We start from the raw sequence: 13,954 nt of genomic DNA, 5'->3' as shown, positions 1-13,954 counted from the left end.
GCCTGGGGTACCTTTTGATATAAAATTGACCCTCTCTCACAGGTGACAAAACAAACAGCAAAGTCCTTTTTCTCCTTTCCTTGGCAGAAAGCAGCCACTGCAGGCCAACCCCAGACAGCAAACATCACAGTGGCAGTATTCCTCCTGGCTCTTCTCCTTGGCAAAGGTTACTCTTGATTTCCAAAAAGTGATCTAAAGTTCTGGGTCTGGGCCCCAATATTTATACCACAAAATCCTTTGTTCTCTGAGACAGGGAGTGTCTGTACCCAGCCAAAACCAGTTCTGGCTTCACTGGTACAGCTTCCTGGCAGGAGGTGGAGGCAGTATTGTTGAAGGAAGACCAGGCCCATGCAGGTGAAAGAAAATCTACTCCACCTACTCTAAATGCAGCCCAGGTCTATGCAGCCCAGCCCTGACTCATCAGACTTCTGGAGCCACTGCCCCTCTCCAGCCCCTGTCATCCAAAAGCCAGACATGCAATACACAAACCTAGCAGAGGCACACTGGATGGTTAGGCAAGAAAAGACCTACTTTCTAAAAGTGGTATTTTTAAACACAGTATGCAAAAATCACCCTCACTAAAAGATGCACTTTACCATTCTGAGTTCAGGCATACTAAACTTTTTTTTCTATCTTGTTCCCAGGGTCAGTTATGTTTAGAAAATGTTATAAACAAACTCCCCATTCCCTATGGGAACAGATAGCCTTGCAATAGTGAAAAACGAAATTGGCAGCATTTCACTATCAGGACATGTCACACACATCGGGGCATGCCCTACCTTTCCCATACACTGCACCCTGCCCACAGGGTACCTTGGGCCTACCTTAGAGGTGACTGATATGTAGAAAAGGGAAGGTTTAGGGACTGGCAAGTGTGTGTACTTGCCAAGTCGATATGGCAGACCCAGACTGCACACAAGCTCTGCAATGGCAGGCCTGAGTCACATTTTACAAGCTGCTTCTGTGGGTGGCACAATCAGTGCTGCAAGCCCACCAGCAGCATTTGATTAACAGGACCTGGGCACACGTAGTGCAATGTAATAGGGTCTGACTAGTAAATCAAATAGCCAATCATGGAAACACCAATCCATAACTACAATTTACAGGGAGCACTTGCACTTTGGCACTGGACAGCAGTGGCAAAGTGCCCAAGGCATCTAGACCAGCAAAAATGGAGTCCAACATGCAGCAAAAACACAGGAGGCAAAGACAACAAGCATTTGCAATGCAATAGATCTCACATTTACGCAAGTTTAAGCTATTGGCATTGTGAATGACAATGCCTATTTAAAATATAAATCCGAACAGAAAATTAAACTTCTCTTTATCCAGTCCTTCATCCCTAGCAATCACTAACAACTCGTAATCCATAAAGTTTGTTGGTTTGGAGATGTCTACTTGGGTTTCAGTCAGACCTAGTTTGACATTAACCGGATGGCCCCTTTACCATTTAAGGCAACCAGGTTTGCCTGCCCTAAAAGTTCTAAATGGATGAACTCGACTCTGATTGCCAGGGATCAACTGAATTTAAACAAATGCACCACTGTGATAGGAGCGAGGAGCAATTTCCGGTTCTAAACCATGTATTGGTGTACAAAGGTGGATCCCTACCCTGCACATGCGTGGGGTGATCTGGGACTGGGCCTAGGTAGTCGGGACTTGGGTAAGAAAGGCTAGGATTTAATGCTAACACCTGGTTGTAAGAGTTAAAGGTTTCAGAGAAGGCCTGATTCAAAATGTTACCAATTTAGGAGTGTGATTAATATGTGAGCTGACAACTTAGATATGGTAACGATTGACAGAGTGCAATCAAACATCTCACAACAGGGTGAAGACACACATGACAACACCATAAGTAAACATATCACAACAGAGCGTGAGCGAGACTACATATGACACAGCACGAGCAAACATTATATATGAAAACACTACATGAGTAAACATTACATATGACGACACAGATCAAACAAGACAGAGTGCAAGAAAATATTACATTAGACAAATGAGAGTGAGAAAACATGATTAAGGGAAAGCAAACATTACATCTGATGACAGAGCACAACCAAAAATTACATAGGATGTGAGAGCGCCAGCAAACTTTCTATATGAAAACACAACACGAGTTAACATTCCAAATGAGAGAGGACGTAAGCAATTATCACATATGACGACACTGTGCGAGCATACTTTGTCAACACTGTAAGCTGAAAATGACAGAACATGCGCAAAAATGACATGTGATACAGCGCGAGCAAAGATTATAGATGAAAACACAGCACGAGTAAACATTACCTGTGACAATAGAGAGAAAAAACATGACAGCGCACAAGTGACAAAAAACTAGCAAAAAAATAAACATTATATGTATGGCACCAACAAACATATGACAGAGTGCAAGCAAACATTACTTATAATGACAGAGCACAATCAAAAATTACATATGACGAGAGAGTGCCAGCTAACCTTCTATATGAAAACATAACACGAGTTAACCATACAAAAGACGACAGACCGTAAGCAATTATTACATATGACAAAGCTGTGCGAGCATACATAGACAACACTGTAAGCAAACATGACAACAGAGCATGAGCAAACAAATGAAGACAGAGCATGCGCAAAAATTACATATGATAGAGCGTGAGCAAACATAGATTAAAACACAGCACGAGTTACATGTAACAATAGAGAGAGAGAAAACATGGCATACATTACATTTAACAGAGCTCAAGTGACAAAAAAACTAGAAAAAATAAATATGATATGGCACAAGCAAACATGTGACAGAGTGTAAGTAAACATTATTTATGACGACAGAGCATGCAAACATTACATATGACAGGGTGGGAGCGAGCAAACATTTGGGACGGACTGAGAGCAACTATTATATATTGTAATTGTATTTATATAGCGCCTACTCCCCCTAATGAGGCGTTGAATATATATGATGGCAGAAATAGAAAACAAGCAAACCTATGAAAGAACAAGCAAGCATGATGAAGAGCGCAGCCTGCCTCTGTTTTCATCAAACATCACCTGACGATCTGAGCGAAACCTATTCAAACATCAGCAATAAGATGCTGTCTATATACACCGCACAAAACACTAGGACGGTACGGTATTGATCACCAAAGCACACACCAAAGGTGGCACTGAACACAGCATGTCTGAGGGTATACTCAGGCAGAGCAGACGTGAGGCATCCAGCCAATCAATGGCAGTGTGGGCAGATTAGGAGGTCACAAGAAAAACACAAGGGGGGCATGAGAAAGGGGGTGGGCTTCAGGCGCGGACGTTCTACCTATACCAAAATAAGCCTTCCCCGGGCAGAAAGGGGTGCAGTGGGCGAGTGCAGCCCCACAGAGAAGGAAACCTGGTCCCAGGAGGGAGAGCAGGGTGCTGTCATCACCTACCTCCAGAGCGCCTCAGCCGCAGCCTGCTTTACGCTTTTCACTTGGAAGCCCTTTGTTTTGTATTTTCGTCCGAGAAGTGACAGCTCATGGCTGGCTGGCTTTCAAGCCGCTCCCCTCCCTCTTTCCCTCCATGCCTTCCTCAGAAGCTACAGGTTCATGAGAGGCAGGTGGTGCCCTGCCCACCACCACCTCGTTCTGGGTCTTCCTCGAGGAAGGCAGGCCTGGTCCTGCCCGACTGCACTGGGGACTTCCTACCTGGCCGCCAGGGCAAGCAGTAACAGCACTGTCAGGAGGAGCACGTGCACATTCTTACACAAGCACACACTCGTATACAGGGCACAAGTCCTAAACAAGCATTTGCAATGCAATGCAATAGACTCAAATTTACGCGAGACCTATTGCATTGGAATAGGGAGTGCGGGCGGGCACCAGAAGGCACAAACAGGAGTGTGCGGGAGTGGGGCTGGGGGCCCCAAGAAGTCACAGACTGCAGGAGGGGGGAACAGGAAGAAAATAGAGTTCGGAGTTAAGGAGCCAGTAGCCATGGAAGGATACAAATAACGACATGGCCATCATGGGGAGGGACTAACAAGCCTAAAATCAATTGGAAGGCAGCATTTAGGACCTAAGCCAATGAAAAAGATGGGCGGAGCTTCCACAAAGCTTCCATGCTATACTGAATACTGCATGCCTCGCAAAGCGAGCAGCGCATGCGCTGCAACGCTAGGCCTGACCTAAAAATGGAAGGGAGACCCACGGCAATGGTGGCAGGTCTAACCTGTAGTGTTGAGTGGTATTATGTAGAGTGTAATTATGTGGTATGGTGTGGAATTGTGTGGTGCTCAAATGTGTGTTATTGAATTGTTTGGCACTGTGTTGAAGTATGTGGAGTTGAATGCTTGTTGTCTGAGGTGGGTTGACGACACCGGGACAGAACAGGTTTTGTGGCAGCCCAGACAGCATAACAGATGGATTAACACTGTTTTAGCCAGTTTCAGGATGATAAGGGGACAGAAAAAAGAAACAACATTGTTTCACCTCCGATAAAGGCTGCTTCCTCAGTACTGCCATAGATAGTTGGACACAGAAGGAACTCTGCAGCAGGTGCTTTTAAACCTATAGGTTATTGCTCAATAAAATGCCCACTCCATCATCCTCTTTCCCCCAGCTGAGCGCCAGGTGCGGATGCACTGGTGGCACCACATTAAGCCAGCCATGATCCTCAGAGGGGTTGGCGTGCATCAGTGCGTTTTCAGTTAGGTGGCATGTAGCGATAAGAGGTAATATGTATAGCGCTGACCTCTAGTGAGAGCGTTTAGCGGGAGAAAATCAAGGAATCAGAAATAACAGGAAGACAGCTCAGAGCGTAAAATGCTGGGGAGAGCGCGAACAAGAAATATGTGCACGTTTTAAATAGGCCTGGGCTAAAATTTCGTTCTGTTCGCGTAAATTGCGATAATTTGACATTTTCGCGTTCCACGGAAAGCGCGAAAATGTCAAAATTTCCGCATTCCGCAGCTTAGCGATAATTTGGTTCTTGCTTGCGCTGTAAAATAATACATTCTCGCGTGCGCGCGATCGCCTTACCTGAATCCCTGCGTTCGCCGACAAGTTTTCTTGATCCGGTCGCGTTCTCCATGAGATGTTGTATTGTTTTTAGCCATTTGCACTGTCTCGCGACAGTTCGCGCCCGCAGTGACGTCGCGCGATCACGTCTTTCTTCTCGCGATCATGCACCGCGAGACAACTGAAAACAAGATGGCCGCGCCCGCGAGCAACCACATGGGTAAGTTGGCGAGCCGCAACCATGCAGAAAATCTCGCGAACATGCGGGAAAAAAACTTCTGCATCTTCGCGATATTTCCGCATGTTTGCGATAATTTTTAACATTTTCGCGATAATTTGCGAAAGTGGATTTCGCAAATTCCGCCCACCCCTAGTTTTAAAGCAGGAAGCGAGGGCAGCGACGGTAGATTTTGCCTGATCTAGCAGACCGTGTGTACATGGGTGGACTTACCAGGTTTTACAAAGCTGTCTGCATTTCAGGCAGTCAGTGGGTATAGACTTTGATAAAAGTGGGGACAGTGTTGGTATGAAAGTCTGACAAGCACAAGTGTAGCTGCCAAGTGGTATCTACAAGGTGCAACACCTTCAACCAGTTCTGGATTTTCAAAAGCAAGGTGCGGGCTGAGATTAGGAGTTTCACTAGTAGAAAACAAAAATTAAAGTCTGCAATTGGCTGAAAAGCCAAATCTGGTTTAAGGTGCACTTGGGCACCCACCTAAAAGCACATTGCAATTGTGGTGTAGTTGCAAAATTCATAAATGTACTTTATTAACCAAAAATTTCAGCATTCCTGATTATTTTAATGCAATTGACATTTTAGGTTTATAAAGTATCTAGTTTGCACATGTAAGTTGAGCCTGAGGTCACAAAGGCTTTGTGAAATTGGGCGTGTGAGTTTTTCGACTCACAGCAAAGCATCTTATGGGCCAAATATGATAAAATGTACACTAGTGCAGAAATGCAACACATGCTTCCTTGCACCATTTTCACTAGCTGCCTGGTGAAGAATAGAGCAAACAGGGTTTATTGCTCTGTGGATTCATAAAGATTTTTGTACCAGGGAAACTGTCACAAACTAGCTCCTCTAGGCTTTGCTGTCGAAAACTGACATATGGGACAAATACAAGCAACTTTTAAAACGTGAAAGATAAAAGTGAAACAGAGATTGAGGTAAAATCACTTTGCTCTGTTTCTTCTGACCACGGCAGCTTCAACATAGCAAAAAGTAGTGGGTGACATTATATTAACAAAACAAATGTTTTTCTTTTGGTTTTTACGGATCAATGCTCCTTCCTATAAAGAAAACGTTACTGTGCTCATGAAACATTATATGCAAAACATCATGTTTCTTTTCCCAATTCCTTCAACGTTACTTTTCTCTATTTGTGTACTGGTGCAAATTTTTTTTGTAATTTGCATGAGGGCAAAAACTATTTTCTTCGCTTCCTACTGCAAGCCGAAAACCGGATGCAAACGAGCCGTTGCTGCACGTGTGCACCAGAGCACAGTTAGTGCAGTCTGGACACGCGCGGAGCCTTCCATTCAGAAGTGGATTGCATTAGGGGCTGGTGCTTGGATTACGATGGAGGAATTGTAATGGAGACACGCTAAAATACTTCAGCTTTAACCAGGAGTCTGTGGGCTTCAAGTGATCGTAATAAAAAACAAGCATTTGCAATGCAATAGGTCTCGCATGCTACTGCTGGGATATTGTTTGATCAAAATAAAACCAGACACTAACAGTTTTGGGATTACCTTATTTAAACACAACTTCTCTGATGCCTTTCCCAGTGGCAAGTAGCTAAACGGATAAATTAAAGCAAGCGACGTGCTATATATAAAACACGGCATCCATATACATCAAAAGCATGTGCGCAGCTAAATGAATAAATAATAGCGGGCGCCATGATACATGTAAAGCGCAGCACCCAAATACATCAAAAGCATCAGCAAAAGCATGTGCACAGCTAAATAAATAAATAACAGCGGGTGCCATGCTAAGTATAAAGCACAGAGTCCGAAGACATAAAAAATCAACAGGGCAAGGAACACTAGTAGAGAATAAATTAAACAAGTACTCCCCATAGAACACATACTATTTACGAGTGTAAGGAATCCGTAGTTGGCCGGTGCTCCTCACAAAAAACCGGAAGTGATGTATTGGTGTGCTAACCAATAGGGAGCCAGTAAAGATAAGCGGCCCAGGAGTGAACCAATTGCATGCAGCAGGTGGGATTACACTCCGTATTGCGATGACAGCAGGTCTTACAGACAGCGCATGCGTGCTGCCGCTCGACCTTAACAATTGGTTCTCCCAGCCCACTCCTCCCTTACCCATCCCCTCCCCACACACACTAGAGTGGCAGGCACTGGTGAGCCCTGAGTTCCTGCACTTTAAGTTATGCGAAGTCTGGAGCCGAGGCAGGAAACAATTAAAGCGGGCGCCGTGCTAAAATATAAAGTGCAGTGCCTTTGCCATGGAGATAACAAAACAAAAACAACACGAGGCAGGAAACAATTCAAATTTAAAAAGCGGGCACCGTGCTATAATATAATGCGCAGCACCTGTGCATATTTAAGTTATCTGCATGGCGGCGTGTGAAGCGGGGACCATGGTGATAACAACAACAAAATAACACACAAAAATGGGTGCCGTGCTAGGCGCCGTGGAAGCACAATATAAAATAAAAGAAGTAGTTCCCAAACAGAACAAAGGGAAACTTACAGCGTAACAAAACTGTAGATGGTTGGGGTCCTACTTGAGATACAATGGAAGTGATGTATCGGGAGCACCAACCAATAAGGAGTCATGAAAGAAGACTGAGACAGGAGTCAGCCTATGGTAACTAGTGAGCCCGAGTACGTTTTACATGGATGCTGCACCATGAACATGTAGCCCTCTGCTCCAGAGTGTTGTGCTGCTGAACACAGACAGCAGTCACGAGACTTGGTAGCTCCCTCTCCATAGATATGCATCTCACAGCCTAGTGAGCAAGAGAAGGTTTTACCTAGATGCTGTACCATGAACATCCCTCTGCTCGGACTGCTGTGCTGCAGAACACAGAAAGCAATCATGAGACGTGATATTTCCCTCTCCACAGATGTGCATATCTCAGAACCAGAGTGCTGTTCTGCAGAACACAGATAACAGTCATGAGACTTGGTGGCTCCCTCTCCATGGATACGTATCTCACAGCCCATTGAGCCGGAGAAAGTCCTACACAGATGCTGTGCGATGAAAATGCATTGTTCTGCTCCAGAGTGCTGGGCTGCAAGAGCACAGAAAGTACTGCCTGGCATTGCTCTCCATCTTCCCAAGGATATATCTCTCTCAAAAAAACATGTGCTATGCAACCGGAAGTGTTTCCCAGATACTGTGCCACCTGCACCACAGATCTGTATCCCGGACTGTGTGTTGTAGCACCGCAGAAAGTAATACCCTGGATGCAGTTTCTCTTTCTGCATATTGATGCGTCTCGAAGCCGCAGGTTGCTATGCTGCAATGCTACAGAAAGTATTACCTAGATGCTGGGACTCTGTCTCCGAAGAGACATGTCTCCCTGTAAAGCGAGCATAAATTACCTAGACACAGTGCCTCCCACTACAGAGTTATGCATCTGCAAGCCCCTGGACACTGATGGGCACATCCACGGAAAGGATTCACCACAATCTGTGCCTTTATTCCAGTGACGGCTCCTCCGCTAAGGTGGAGGACCATTGCCCACTGCTATTCAAGCAGTGCACAAAATAAACATAAAATGATAATAACAGGACGTTATTATCATTTTATTTTTCTATGGGGCACTCAGATCCAGGTGGGGGCGGGGCTGGGCTCCGTGATGCCAAGTAGATTGAGGAGTGGTTTGCACTCCCTTAAGGGCACATGAGAGTTTGGTCAGCCCTCTGGGGTCGGCCAAACCGTTATGTGCACTTGGCATGTTCTCCATTGGGCTGTTTTGCACAACCCGTGGGGATCATGCCCAGCCTCGGACGCTCAGATCAATCAGGACGCTGCTTCTGCAGCATCGTGATTGGCTGGGAGAGCCCAGAAGCCTGAGTGTTTCTGGTGCTGTAGCAGACCTGAAGAGGACAGAGGAGAGGCGGCGACGAAGAAAAAGGTAAGTTTATGTTTTTTACTATTCTTTAAAAAAAATCAATTTCCACCCCCCCTCCACCCGCTTCACCACCCCAATTCGAGGCAGCCACCACTGTTCTCTCCATGGATCTGTTTTTCAGAGCCCAGAACGCTGCACTACACTGCTCCAGATTTCCTGAATCATTGCGACCACTTCCAGGCACTCACTCCGTTTCTGAGGTGAATGACAGATCGCCCTTTAATCACTACGAATCACTTTTGAGACAGATAGCTGTTTCCAGTCACTGAGAACTCTATCGCCCTCTGGGCTTCAGGGAGGAATTAAAGCTCGCTCTTACCTCTGACACCCAGTAACTCACTGGTTGACAAATGTGAGTGAATTGGAAAAGGCTTGCTAGGCATCAAGCAGAAGCAAGGAGCATCATTTGTCAGTTATGAGGTCCATCTGACAGGCAATGTCCAGAGACCACAGCCATACGTCAAGGGAGTGTCTCTAAAGACAGCTAATGTGATGAATGGCCTGATGTAAGAACAGGTTTGCCAAATCTGTGTCTATGGATACATGCGTTGTACATAAGGGCCGACATGTTGAACCCAAGAGTGCAGAACACAAACCAGGAGCTAGCCTCACTACAAGAGGACATGGAAGGCAGAAGGCACTTCAGTGGAATCACCTCCATTTTCGCTCTCCTCATACACTGCGCTCCCATCTCATTCTCACCACTGAGTTATTATCTACTCTGGGCGCCCAATCACCACACTTGTACTGCACAGAACTGCAGAGTTGATGTGCCTGATAAGTTTAGTAACAACGGGAAAAACATGTTGATTGTGAAGAGTTGTCTGAAGGGGTAACTTGTACTGAGGAAAGGGGACACAAAATGGTTATCACATGGAATCTCTAAGACCGAGGTGTGTGAAAGAGAGAATACACACTGAGGAAAGGAAACCCCGGACCGTATTAGGAGTCAGCCCCTATCCCGGTTAGATGAAGTCCCGACAAATGACCGGTAACAATGGGGGGTGGGGGCATGGAAGAGTGTATGAGGAGGTGCTCCCAGCACTGAGAACATGCATTACTGGAAGGTAGCTCTAGCAGGGGTATTTAACGACTGCTCCCCTCCCATTTCCCCCCACCAAAAATGTCAGCGTATTACAATACACTTATACAAAGAGATACAAATTTGTAAATAAAAACCCAATTCTACTCTTTACAAAAGCAAGAAATGTCAGGCGTTGGCTTGGAAAAATATGTATTCCCGCCTGCAATAAAAATTTTAAAAAGTAGGTGCCGTGCTAAAATATAAAGTGCAACGCCCGTTCATATTTAAGTTATGTTCATGGCGGCCCTTGAAGCTGCACCATGGTGATAACAAATCAAAAACACCAAACAGGGTGCCGTGCTAGGCACCTTGGTGGCACAATACAAACTAAAATAAGTAGTTCATAAACAGAACAAATGAAAACTTATAGCGTAACAAAACTGTAGTTGGTCGGTGCTCCTTGCGATACAACAGAAGTGCTGTATCGGGAGCACCAACCAATAAGGAGCCAGCAAAGAAGACTGATGCAGGAGTCAACCTATGGGGAGCAGCAGGCGGGATTACACAGCGTATACTGCCTACAACAGGTTTACAGACGCTCGACCAAAAAAACAGTGCCTGTAAAGGTAACACTGGAAGGACTCCAGAACTATGTCCATGCTCCTGGAGGGGGACAAACACCAGGAGAGGGACAAACACAAGAAGAGGAAGAAAAGGTCAAGGGAACTGATAAATAAGAATCAAGCAAATGAGAGTAATAATAAAGCCACAAAATGGTAAGCAATGTGCAGGTTGTAAGCAAACAATATTTCTCACAACAGAAAGTTCAGATCTAATAAACGATCTTAAGTGCAGGAAGGCCCAAACAAGGGAACACCGAGAGACAGGGGGAAACAGCAGTATTTGCCACGTTCAGGTGGCAATATTCAAACAACAGAACTGAAACGTTTAAATGCCTTCCAAAGCACAATTGTCAACAAGCATTTGCAATGCAATAGGTCTCGCATTTATACGAGTTTGAGCTATTGGCATTGTAAATGACAATGCCTTTTATTTATGTTTTAAAAACCCACACATAAATAAAAGGCATTGCCATTTACAGTGCCAATAGCTCAAACTCTTAACAACTGCGAGACCTATTGCATTGCAAATGCTTGTTATGGTGAGTTCATGTTTACTATGCGAGCAAAATAGTAAAGCATTCTGCACTTGCATTTTTACATGTAAATGTTTGTGTAAGCAAAATGTAAAACGAAAGCTAGCAAAGGCATTGAATTAACTTTAGACGTTGTTTTAGAAAAAAAAGAAAGGATAAAAAAAAAAAAACAGTGTGCCACTAAGACTGGAGTGGCCTAACAGCTTTAAATTGTTGAGGAATCTGCTGTGAAAGGAAACAGCAATCCTACAATAAACTGAAAGTTAGCCTCCTAATTAAGATAGTTATCAGTGTTGCCGTGGCACCCTTTCAGCTGAATGTGTTTGAAAAGCGTTCACACCTTGGTTTCGGAAGAAGACCGAATGATGCGCCAAGAAGTCTGGAGTGGTGTGAAACTTTGAATAGTTTGTAGATGTGTTTGATGTGGAGTCTGCAGTGGTACAATACAGAGAAACGTCGCCTCCTGGTTAAGATCGTTATCACTGGTAGGAGCTGTATATGCGGCTTTCATCAACTTGTACATATTGATGGAAACAACAAGGTGGGAAGTTTCAAACTGAGACCAGAATGTTGTTTTAAAGTTCCCTTTCCGTTCCCGCTCTAACAGTTGCACTTTCAAAACGTTAAAATAGGACGGAAAAAAAAAAACTATGAAATTATACATTGTTTTTTTCCCGTCCTATTTTAACGTTGCTTGCTTACTATGCTAACCTTTATTCTCTCTGCTGTGAGTAAGTGTACTCTACGTCAAAGGGAAATTGATATTTATTTTGGATTGTTTATAGGGCTAGTGGAACAAACGTTATAAGAGCGGACTCGCTCTTCCTTTAGGTATTATAAAAGAAGCAAGGCTAGAAAACAGCAGCCGTGTGGTAAACACGCGCTTGTCGGCTTTAATGTTGATGTGGCAAAGTTAAGACTAACCATTTCAAAGCTCTTCTTTAAATGATTAATCTGTTTGCATCTAAAACTAAGTTTGCAGGTGGAAGGGGAGAATGACGCTTGTGTCCACTAGGTGGCGGCCAATCACCAACCTTCTTTGCTTCTCCACGGCAACGTGTATTCGAGAAAGAGGTGGGGTCTTATTAAAGCTGCGAAGTCGATACCCCAAAAAGATTTTTTAAAAGCACAGTTCCGTGGCAAGTGAGGTAATTCAGGGGCAGACTTTGCTCCCTGGAATTAGTGTAGAACAGCTGTACATCTTTATATGTTTTAAAAGCAACAATTTTAAAATTGCGTTTGGAGATAGCGATGTTTTGGTTTTCTTCAACTATCTGGTCGAGCAAAATCTCAAATGAGAACTGAAACTCTCAACTGCCGGAAGATTGAAAGAAGACACGAGCTGCAGCATTACCCGAAGATGTGTAGGCGAAGTCTAATATCAGGTGAGGTATTATTTCCACTATCGAAATAGAATTAACCATTAACACTTTAGAACACGCATTGGCCGCGCGCGCCTCACACCCAAAAGTTCAAAAAAACAAGACCCTGTAAGTGCAAATGGCGGAGACAAAGCCCCCTCAGCGGGAGTGTTGGGATAGGGGTGGGTGAGTGAGTGCAAATGGACTCTTATGTAAAGCATCAACAATCTCGAGGGTTTTCAAGGCGGCATGCAGATTGGGGTGTCAGAGATTACACCCTACCCCAAAGAATTCAACGAGACATTGTACTACAAGCCTAAATTGGATGTAGCAGAAAAAGGTAACCGAACCTTCGGAACATGATTTGATAAGTATGGGACCACATATTTGGTCACGTGTGAAGCAAAAGTGGGAGGCCGTGTTATACAGTTAGCACATAATAAACAAGCAGGAAGGGGGTGGCAAATGGTGTGCACGTGTGCGGCCGCTTTGATGTCCTCAGTTGCCGCGCGGCTCGCTGAGGACATCAAAGCGGCCGTGAAAGTGAGCAAACGAGTGCTTTTCAGGCTGCCAAATGGTGCGCGCGCCCGGCGCACATGCAGTGTATTTGGAGGCCTGAAAAGCACTCGTTTGCACTTCCAGATCCCCCTTTTAGAAAAGCTCTCGCGAGAGCAGCGCTACAGCGCTGTCTCAGGCGAGACCTAAAAACCCACTGAGAAACGAGAGACTGAGTACATAACCACCTACAGCACTCCCTAAGGCCTAATCACAATTTACGAACTAAACAAAAGCCGAACAGACTAGCAACCTTTGATTTCACGGATCAAAGTTTAGCTCTTATTGTTCGTACAATTATAAACTGCACACACATCACTACAGTGAGCTGAAATATCACACACACAGCACAGAAGCAGCCAGTGAAGCACTAAGCAAATGATCAAAGACATTTGCATTAACGGAAACACGAATATTACATCAAACTGAGGAGAAAACTGAAACTCCAAAAGATGTACTAAATAGTGAGGAAATTATGTTAAAAACGAGCCTATGTTGTTATTAATTGCGAATATTGCGCCAATAACACTGTAGTGAAATGTGAAAATGCAGGCTGTAATGGACGAACTTCTAAAAAAAAGGAGTGAAAAAACCAGTCTGCTAGAAAATTCCTTCATTTAATGGTGTGCGCTTGTGTTTTGAAATGTGTTCTCACCGCACTCAGCAAATGGACCCTTAAATGTTGTGAATTAAATTCTCACGCGCACTTCTCAAGCCCCTTCAGTCTTCCTCTCACCGTTGCTCTCACTTTAAACAGTTTATTC

The 13,954-nt window shown here is 44.5% G+C and overlaps 1 protein-coding gene across 6 annotated transcripts in view; it reads right to left on the bottom strand.

Annotated features, from left to right (window-relative positions):
* LOC146865554 (baculoviral IAP repeat-containing protein 1-like) overlaps window positions 1-13,954 on the bottom strand; it is a 1,189,967-nt gene that overhangs the window by 979,365 nt on the left and 196,648 nt on the right. The gene's annotated exons all lie outside the window — the stretch shown is intronic.

The sequence above is a fragment of the Triturus cristatus genome, chromosome 2_1 (genome assembly GCF_964204655.1).
Source record: "Triturus cristatus chromosome 2_1, aTriCri1.1, whole genome shotgun sequence".
Taxonomy (NCBI): Eukaryota; Metazoa; Chordata; class Amphibia; order Caudata; family Salamandridae; genus Triturus; species Triturus cristatus.
The sequence above is the reverse complement of the archived record's forward strand: the minus strand, read 5'-3'. Positions and strand labels throughout refer to the sequence as shown.